This window comes from Mandrillus leucophaeus, unplaced genomic scaffold (assembly GCF_000951045.1).
Source record: "Mandrillus leucophaeus isolate KB7577 unplaced genomic scaffold, Mleu.le_1.0 Scaffold1069, whole genome shotgun sequence".
NCBI lineage: Eukaryota > Metazoa > Chordata > Mammalia > Primates > Cercopithecidae > Mandrillus > Mandrillus leucophaeus.
The window spans coordinates 320,859-331,994 of record NW_012098865.1 but is presented as its reverse complement, the minus strand read 5'-3'; positions in this window follow the sequence as shown (position 1 = coordinate 331,994).

The following is an 11,136-nucleotide window of genomic DNA, read 5'->3' as shown; positions in this document are numbered from 1 at the left end:
AACCCTCTCCCCTTCCCTCTCCTAGCCCCCCACTATCCTTCCCAGGCTCTGGTAATCATCCTTTTACTCTTTATCTCTGAGTTCAGTTGTTTTAATTTTTAGATCCCATGAGTAAGTGAGAACATGTGATGTATGCCTTTTTTTACATGGCTTATTTCACTCAACGTAATGATCTTCAGTTCCATCATTGCTGTTGCAAATGACAGTATCTCATTCTTTTTTATATCTGAATAGTACTCTATTGTGTATATGCACCACATTTTCTTTATCCATTCATCTGTTGATGGACATTTAGGTTGCTTCCAAATCTTGACTTGCAAAGTTGTGAACAGTGTTGCAACAAATATAGGACCAAATATATTTCTTTGATATACTGATTTATTTTCTCTTGAGTATAACCCAACAATAAGATTGCTGGATAAGGTGGCAGCTCATTTTTAGTTTTTTGAAGACCCTTTAAACTGTTCTCCATAGTGGTTGTACTAATTTATATTCCCACCAATAGTGTAAAGGGTTCCTTTTTCTCCACATTCCCACTAGTATTTGTTATTGCCTGTCTTTTGGATATAAGCCATTTTAACTGGGATGAGATGATATCTTGTTGTAGCTTTGATTTGCATTTCTCTGTTGATCAGTGATGTTGAGCACCTTTTCATATGCCTGTTTGCCATTTGTATCTCTTCTTTTGAGAGACGTGTATTCAAAGCTTTTGCCCATTATTTTGATCGGATTATTAGATTTTTTTTCTTATAGAATTATTTTAACTCACTATATGTTCTGGTTATTAATCCCTTGTCAGATGGGTAGTTTGCAAATATTTTCTCCCATTCTGTGGGTTATCTCTTCACTTTGTTGATTGTAACCTTTACTGTGCAGAAGCTTTTTAACTTGATGTAATCCCATTTGTCCATGTTTTGCTTTGGTTGCCTGTGCTCGTGGGGTATTACTCAAGAAATTTTTGCCCTGACCAATGTCCTGGAGGCTTTCTCCAATGTTTTCTTACAGTAGTTTCATAGTTTATGGTATTAGATTTAAGTTTGTAATCCATTTTTATTTGATTTTTGTATATGGTGAAAGATAGGGATTTAGTTTCATTCTTCTGTGTATGAATATCCAATTTTCTCTGCACCATTTATTGAAGAGACTATCCTTTCCCCAATGTATGTTCTTGGCACCTTTGTCAAAAATGAGTTAACTGTAGGTGTGTGGATTCAGTTCTGAGTTCTTATTTTGTTCCATTGGTCTGTATGTCTGTTTTTATGCTGTACTGTGCTCTTTGGGTTATTATAACTCTATAATATAGTTTGAAGTTAGATAATATGACTCCTCTAGTTTTGTTCTTTTTGATCAGGATAGCTTTGGCTACTCTGGGTCATTTCTGATTCCATATAAATTTTTGGATTTGTTCCTTCTATTTCTGTGAAGAATGTCATTGGTATTTTGATACAGATTGCATTGAATCTGTAGATTGCTTTGGGTAGTATGGACATTTTAATTATGTTGGTTATTTCAATCCATGAACATAGAATATCTTTTCATTTTTTGTGTACTTTTCAATTTCTTTCATCAATGTCTTGTAATATTCATTACAGTAATCTTTCACTTATTGGTTAAGTTAATCCCTAGGTATTTAATTTTATGTGTGGCTATTATAAACGAGATTACTTTTTAAATTTCTTTTTCATATTGTTGGATATTGGTATACAGAAATGCTACTAATTTTTTTTTATGTTGATTTTGTATCCTTCCACTTTACTGAATTTGTTTTTTAGTTCTAATAATTTTCCTGTGGAGTCTTTAGGTTTTTCCAAATATAAGATCATATCATCTGCAAACAAGATTAATTTGACTTCTTCCTTTCCAATATAGATGCTCTTTATTTCTTTCTCTTGTCTGATTGCTCTAGCTAGAACTTCCAGTATTACATTGATAACAGTAGTGAAAGTGGGCATCCTTATTATCTTCCAGATCTTAGAAGAAAAGCTTTTCCCCATTCATTATACCAGCCATCGATCTGTTGTATACAGATTTTATATTCTTGAGGTATGTTCCTTCTATCCCCAGTTTTTTGAGAGTTTTTTGTTTTAATCATGAAAGGATGTTGAAATTTATCAAATTCTTTTTCAGTGTCGATTGAAATGATCTTATTGTTTTTGTCCTTTATTCTGTTGATATGATGCATCACATTGATTTATTTGTGTATGTTGAACCATCCTTGGAGTTTTTTATTTTATACCAGACAATAGCAAAAGATAATGAAGCAAGAATAGCAGGGAAAAATATTGATGATCCCTACTATGTTAGTCTACTTTTGCATTGCTATGAAGAAATAACTGAGGCTGGATAACTTATAAAGAAAAGAGGTTCAATTGTCTCACAGGTCTGCAGGCTATATAAGCATAGAACCAATATCTGCTCATCTTCTGATGAGGACCTCAGGAAGTTTACAATTGTGGAAGGTGAAGCAGGACTAGGCTTGTTACATGGTGATAACAGGAGCAAGAGATAGAGAGGAAAGTTGCCACACTCTTTTAAACAACAAGCTCTCATCTGAACTAACAGAGCGATAACTCATTTATCATGAAGGGAATGGTACTAAGCCATGCATGAGGGATAAGCCCCCATGATCCAATACCTCCCACCAGGCCCCACCTTCAACATTGAGGATTAAATTTCAACATGAGATTTGGAAGAAGTAAACATTCAAACCATATCACCTACACTCATGGAACATACACTATAGAGTTGGAAGCACAAAGTATTCAAGTAAACACATAAATTTAAAATAGAAATGAAGACAAATTCTGCAAAGAAAAGTAGTCAGTACTTTTCTCCAGTTCTCCAGTGGTTCACTGGAGAACTGAATACTGTCAACTAAATCAATGTAGAGTTCCCAAATAAATAACACTTGTGCATAACATTTAAATGTCAGGCAAAAGAAGTGTCATATTGGAGTCAGCAGCATGCGCAATATTCCTGTAGTGGGAAAAAGAAAAAATACAAGGCTATGAGAAGGCTAAATGAAGATCAAGAAAATGTGTAGTAAGAGGTGAGGCTGACAGTTACGTATAAACCAGACCATGCGTGAGTGCTTTTAATCTCTGTCTTCATACAGGGAACTGGAATGTCGTTGAATGGTTTGAGTGAAGAGAATGACATGATTTATATTTTGAAAAGACTGCTACATAGGCATTGTGCAAATGAGAGAATAGAGGGTGTAAGAAAAATGCAAGAGGGTCTAGCACTTTTCCCAGCATGGCCATAGGGTGATGGAGGTGGGTATGGACATGGAGAGAAATACGTGGATTTAGAAGATATTTAGGAAGCACAATGGATGGAAATAAGGTACTGCATTGCACACAGGGATTAGTGGAGGGAGAGGTGTCAAGGATAATGTATAATGTATACATTTCTAGCTTGTGCAATTGAGTAGGTGATAGGATTTACATGAATTAAGAAATTTACATGAATTAAGAGCACTGTAGGAGAAACAAGATTAAAACAACATTAAAACAAGTGTTCTGGATATTTTTTTACACTTTATTTTAAAGTTTTAGATTTTTAGAAAAGCTAAGAACAGTTTTAGATTTTTAGAAAAGCTAAGCAAATAGCATAGAGAGAACTCACATACCCTCTCTTGTCCACATGATTTTTCCTATTATTACTACTTGAGTTAGTTGGTACATTTGTTACAATTAATGGTTGAATAGAGGTACATTATTACTAAGTCAAGTCCATAGTTTACATTAAGGTTCATTCTGTGTTATACAGTTCTGTAGGTTTTAACAAATGCCTAGTATCCTATATCCACCATTACAATATCATGTATAGTAGTTTCACTGCCCTAAAAATGGCCTATGCCTCACCTATATATTATTCTTCCCACTCTGCCCAGACACTTGGCAACCACTGATCTTTTTACCATCTATAATTTTGCTTTTTCAGAGTGTCACGTGGTTGAAATTATACAGTATGTGGCCTTTTCAGACTAACATTTCACTTAGCAATATATATTTAAAGTTTCTTTATGTCTCTTTATGGCTTGATAGCTCATTTCCTTCATCATGCAGTAATATTCCATTGTATGGATGTACTAATTTACTTATTCTTTCCTTCACCTATTGAGTATCTTGGTTGCTTCCAGTTGGGATAACAAATTATGTGCCTATAAACATTGCGTGCAAATTTCGTGTGGACATGAATTTTCACCTCATTTGGATAAATATCTAATACTGATTGCTGGATTGCACATTTAGACTATGTTTAGCTTTGTTAGAAACTGCCAAACCGGCAACCCCCCAGGTTGAGGCTCTGTCCCACAAGAGTGTTCCCAACTTCAGATGCCAGTTGCAAGCATAGGTTGTGACCTATGCTTCTGACCAATTAACTATAAACTGGAGTTTCCACAATCCGGTCCTCAGGTTCTATTAATTTGCTAGAGTGGTTCACTAAACTCAGGGAAACACATTGCTACATTTACTCATTTATTATAAAGGATTATAAATAATACAGATAAACAGCTGGTAGGAAGAGATGCATAGGGCAAGGGTCAAGGCATGTGGGAAGGGGTGCAGAACTTCCATGCTCTCTCTGAGCATGGCACCCTCTAGGCACCTCCTTATGCTCAGCTATTTAGAAGCTCATCCAAACCCAGGTTTTTTTGTTTGTTAGTGTTTATGGAAGCTTCATTATATAGTCATAATTGATTACATTATTGGCCATTGGTGATTAGCTCAACCTTCTCAAGAGGCTGGGGGATGGTGGTGAATGTCTCAATCCTCTAATCATGCCTTGGTCTTTCTTGTGACCAGCTCCCATCCTGAAGCAAATAGGGCCTTCAGACACCAGTCATGTTATTAGCATACGGAAAAAGTTCATTACTTTGGAGAGTTTTAGGGTTTTAGGAGCTGTATGTCAGGAAATTAGGTCAAAGACCAAATATATATTTTCACAATGTTCCAGATGTCTTAGTATGTTTGGGGTTCTATAACAATATTATAAGCTGGATGGTTTATAAGCAACAAACATTTATTCCACATAAGATCAAGGTCTATTTTGTATCTGGTATCTGGGCACAGTTCTGGATGGTGCCTTCTTACTCTTCCTCACATGGTAGAAGAAGTGAGGGATCTCTCGTGGTTTTTTTTTTTTTTTTTTTTTAGACAAGATCTTGCTCTTGCTTTTTTTCCCCAGGTTTGAGTGCAGGGGCATGGTCTTAGCTCACTGCAGCCTCTGGCTTCTGGGCTCAAGTGATTCTCCTGCCTCAGTCTCCCAAGAAACTAAGACCACAGGCACATGCCACTACACCCAGCTAATTGTTTTTAAACGATTTGCCAGTTACTCATTTTTGTAAAGACAGGGTCTTGCTTTGCTGCCCAGGTTGGTATTGAACTCATGAACTCAAGTGATCCTCCCACCTCAGCCTCCCAGACTGCTGAGATAACAGGTATGAGCCACCTGCCATAGGCACTCTGGCATCTTCTATGAGGGCATTAATACCTTTCATGAAAATTTGCCCTCATAACTTAATCACCACCTAAAGGCCTCATCTAATACCATCAAGTTGGGAGTTAAGATTTCAACATACGAGTTTTGTAGGGGGGAACAAACATTTAGACCATAGCAGGGTGAAAACAGCCTGTTTCTTACCATTAAGTAGGACATTAGCTATAAGATTTTTTGTAGATGTTATTTATTAATTTAAGTAAGTTCCCTTCTATTCCTAGTGTGCTGAGAGTTTTTTGTATCATGAACAAGTGTTGGGTTTTGTCAAATACTTTTTCTGAATCTATTGATATAATCAGATGATTTTTTTAATTGGGTTAGAGTTGTAATAGATTATATTGATTTTCAAATTTTGAACCAGGCTTGCATACCTGGAATAAATCCTACTAGAGCACAGTGTATCATTCTTTTTATACATTGTTATATTTGATTTTCTAATATTTGTTGAAGATTTTGCACCCATGCTTATGGTAGAAATTGTAGTTTTTATTTCTTGTAATGTTAGTACTTAGTTTTGATATCAGAGTAGTGCAAGACTGGATATTGGGGTAATGCTGAATAGTTAAGAAGTATTCTCTTGCTTCCATATTCTGGAAAATATTGTAGAGAAATATCATAGATCATTATATCATAGAGAATTTTCCTTAAATATTTGATCGAATTTGCCAGTGAAATCATCTGGGCCCAGTACTTTCTATTTTGAAAGGTTATTAATGATTGATTTCATATCACTAATAGCTATGGACTCAATAATATCTATTTATGTTGGGTGAGATTATTAATGTGTGTCTTTCAAAACTTTCATTGTTTTTATTTTATTTGTTCATTCAGATAATCTGCAGAAGAGAATTTATCTACTTAGATTTTATGCGCTGTATTTTCATTTCCAGTTAGTTCAAAACATTTTTAAATTTATCTTGAGAATTCTTCGACTTTTATGTGTTTGTTTAATTTCTGTATGCCTTGAGTTTTCCAGCTATATTTCTGTTATTGATTTCTAGTTTAATTTCATTGTGGTCTAAAAGCATACACTGTATGATTTCTATTATTTTAAGTTTGTTAAGGTGTGTTTTGCCACCCAGGATGTGGTCTTAGTGAACATTCCATATGAACTTGAGAAGAATATGTATTTTGTTACTGAAGTATCATAAAAAGGTTGATTAGATCCAATTTATTACTGGCTCTGTTCAGTTCAACTATGTCCTTACTGATTTTCTGCCTGCTGAATATATCAATTATTGATATATAATACATGTGTTTATAACTTCAACTATAAGTAAATTTTTTTTATTTCTCCTTGAAGTTCTATAGTTTTTGCTACATGTATTTTGATGTTGTGTTGCTATGTGTATATACATTAAGGACATCTTCTTGGAGAATTGACCCCGTTATTACTATGTACTGCCCCTTTTTATCCTTAATAATTATTTTTTGTTCTGAGATCTGCTCTTTCTGAAAAAAATATAGCTTATCTAGCATTGTTTTGATTTATATTAGCATGGTATTTTTTAATCCACCTCTTTATTTTTATTCTATCTGTTCTTATATGTTTAAAATGGACTGATTGTAGACCATATAGTGCTGAGTCTTCTTTTTAATCCACTGACAGCCTTTGTCTTTTAAATGGTGTATTTGAACCACACATATTTAAAACAAGTATTGATATAATTGGATTTTTATATACCATGCTTGTGTTTTTGATTTTTTTTTGTTTTTTTTATATTTCTTTATTTTTCTACATTCTCTACTTTTAATTGAGCATTTTATATGATTGCATTTTATTCCTTCCTCTAGCATATCAATGCCACTTCTTTTTAAAATGTCTTTAGCAGTTGCCCTAGAGTTTGCAATGTGTATTTGTAGCTAATCTAAGTCTACTTTCTTTCTTTCTTTTTTTTTTTGAGACAGTCTTGCTCTGTTGCCCAGGCTGGAGTGCAGTGACGCAATCTCGGCTCACTGCAAGCTCCACCTCCCGGGTTCACACCATTCTCCTGCCTCAGCCTCCCAAGTAGCTGGCACTACAGGCGCCCGCCACCATGCCTGGCTAATGGCCAAAGTCTACTTTCAAATGATACTATCCTGGTTTTGTGGGTAATGCAGGTACCTTGTAATAGAGTAATTCTAATTTTTCTCACCTGTCCTTTATAATATTGCTGTTCTTTATTTCACTTATTGTATGCTATAATCACTTATATGTTGCTGCAATTGTTAATTTGAACAGTAGCTGAAACATGTTTTCCCTTGTCTGTCAACCATTTTCAATGAATCCTTTTGTCCATGTGGACTAAAATGAAACAAAATTAGGTGGCATTTGTTTTTATGCAAGTCATATATAATAAATGAAAAGTCAGAATGAAAATATTAGTACCATAGTGATTTATATATATATATATATATATTGCATATACAGTGTATCCCCAGTCTAAATGCCAGAAAATCAGTGGGAAGAAAAGCAAAGAGGAAAGATATTAAGGGTAATCTTTGTAGCCTGGCAATAGGATGCTTTCGTCATAGAAAAAGTACCACTAGCACTACCACTATCGATTAGAAGTGAGATAGTCCTCAAGTTTTTTTTTTCTCCTCAATAGCCCTTTGGTAAACAAAATATATCCTTACTCCCTGTTTCCTCAATTTTGGTCAGGGAAATGGAGAGTGTACTTTTATAAAAAGTCTTCACTATTTCTAGGCTCTCAATGGGAAATATGGTGCCTCATTTTGTTACAGCTTTTCTGGTGAAAATATTAGCAATTAATTAAAGAACTGGGAAATGAACCACACTGACATGAAGAAATATCAAAAGGTTCAAATAATCTACAAATTGATATCTCTACTCTCTAAGTAATTGAATTTCTAATTTTATATGCCTTATATTTTTCTGAATGTCATATGACTTTTTAATTCTCAAAGTTAAGCATATAAAATCATGATTGCTGAGAAAAATGTAAACTTTGCTCTCAAATCAAGAAGGCTTCTACTATATAAATAATTAAACTGACATGTATCTTAATACATATTGTAAGCATTAGAGCTTAAAATGCTATGTATACATATTTGAAGCTCAATAAACAAACATTTGTTTTGTTTTGTTTTGTTTTTAAAGAAAGTAGTAGCAGAAACTCAAACAATTACGACAGAACTTTTTGGTGGTCGTCCCTGCTGCTATTGTCTGCATGTCAAGACAAGTAGCTAAGATTCATACAAAACGATGGTGTTACAGTTAGAAATGCCTAGCTCTCTTCTTCATGACCAGAGTGATGAAGGAAGGAATCTCGCTTGGACATAATTTTTATTGTGATAGCAGATGGGAGCCCTAGGGAATCTGAAAGTGTTCAGGAAAGAGCAGCAATTAAAAAAATATCTCTGGAGTGTGCATAGTGCAAGATCTCTTTGAATACTTCGAGGCAAAAATTATTTATCATGGGAAGTATTATGAGAGCATGAGAAAATGCATTTGCATAAAAGAAGATGGAATATTAAGAAGTGGGTCCCAAGACCTGAGTCTAAGGAGAGAGCATAGAAGAAAGCAGTAAGAAAGAGTATGGGAAAGGTGTTTAAGGGTTTGCAGAGGAGGGACGAAATCCCCAACAGAAATAGCAACAACTAGAAGGGACACAGGTACCCTTCAGGCCAATTTTCTGGTCCACAAATGCATTTTGTCTCCTACATAGCGTTTGAAAAACACTTTTGGCCAATATTTTAAAACTGGCAGAATTCACATTTTCATGTGCAGTAGGAAAAGCTGGAAATCTGGTAGTTGTGCGCCTGATTCCCTACCTGCCAGCAATCAGGTGGGGCTGAATGCAGCGCAGCCACCTCATTTAGCTGTGGTCCGCAGGCTGCATTTTGTCACTGCATGTCCCTGTCTCTCCCCAGCCTTCTTCCACTTCACATTTACATTTTCTTTCTGGCCCTTAAAGGCACTTTGTTTTTGACCCCTGGGTTGGACACCGATTTACTGAAAATACAGAATCTCTGAGTCCTCTGAAATGCACAAGAGGGTGGTCAGGTCTTTAAGAAGACAGAGTAGACTGAAAACAAAATAAGACAGTCGAACTGAACAGATCTTTTCTTAGGCTAAATAGCACTTACCCTATATGAAAAGGTTCAGGTTACCAAAGCTACACTGAAATTGGTATGTTGTGCTTTCAATTAATTATAATGTTTAACTTAACCTCAAAGAAAATTCAGTTACTAGTTTATATAAAGTATGTGATTAAATTGTTCCCAAGCAACTATCTGTGATATGACTCAGTTAAGAAATAATTGGGAGACTTCCAGACAAAAATGGTAAATTAAGGTCATTCCTACCCGACTCTCTTCTGAAACCAGCTGAAAACTACTAAGACTACTCAATTTTCAATGAAATTAGGCACCCGCTACAATTCCAATAGTCAATTCAAGAAATAAAATCTAGATGAAATATCAAGAGGATATGAGGCAACAAGGCACAGAGACAATCAAGCTGCATTTGTGATTCTCAGAAATTGGTGACACGCTTGGAAGTCACAAGTATGACTTGTGGCTTGAAACTAAAGCCCAATAGCTGGAAGGCAGGGCAGAATAAGAGGAGACATGATTTGACATCTTTGCAGGAAGCTCTGCATCTGCCAGTCTCAGTAAAGGAAGATAAATAACTGTTAGATCACCTCACGAAAGGCAGTGAAATGCAGAGATTTTTTGGTAACCCCACAGCCTCCTTGTCGTTGTGAGTAAAGATGCAGTAAGGCAATGTAAGCAGCACAAAATTTGAGAAACGGTTGATGACAACTGGATCTAACACATCAGTTGCCAAGTGTGTTTCCCCTAACTTTACTCCATATATTCTACTGCAAAAAGATGGCTCAGAAAGTGGCAATACACAGATATTTTCAAATAGAAAAGAAATAAGGGTCTGTGACACACATTTTCTTTTTGAAAAGCAACCTCAAGAGGAAATTATTCTGACAAATAGATGAATGAAGAAATCGTGGTAGAGAATATGGCCAACACAGTCTGTTGAACTAAGTTTACAAGAATGAAGTTTCTTGTAAAACTAAGAAAAATTACTGAAAAAATTTTAATGATTGGCCAGGATATCTGTAAATCTTTGTATTGTAGGACTTACAATATGGAGATCAAAATTTGGGATATAGAGGATGGGCACAGGAAGTGGTAAGAAGTTCATGAATACTCTTTCCATATTCTCAGAGTGGGAAATGAGAGGACAATAAACCCTGTTTTAATATAAATGAATCAATTTATAAGCTAATTTAATAAAGTCATAGTGGAAGAACCCATACAAATAAAAACAAATTATGAAAACAACTGATTATTTCTGAAAGAAAGCATAGATAACATAAAACAATATAAAAATACTGTAAGCCATACAAAGAAACATTAAAAAGAAAAGAACATTAAAAATAAAAACATAACATGAAAGTATAACATTAAATAAGATAACAGAAGCAAGACTTAAATATATCTGTCAACTCAATAAATGTAATTAAACATCGTGTTACAACAGAATTTCATTGTATTTAAACAAATAATGCAGTATACATAAAGCAAGTGACTCAGATTGAAAATAAATGAATAGGCAAAAACAGGAGAAGGTAAAAATATTTTTTATGAAATGCATAATTAATATGAGAC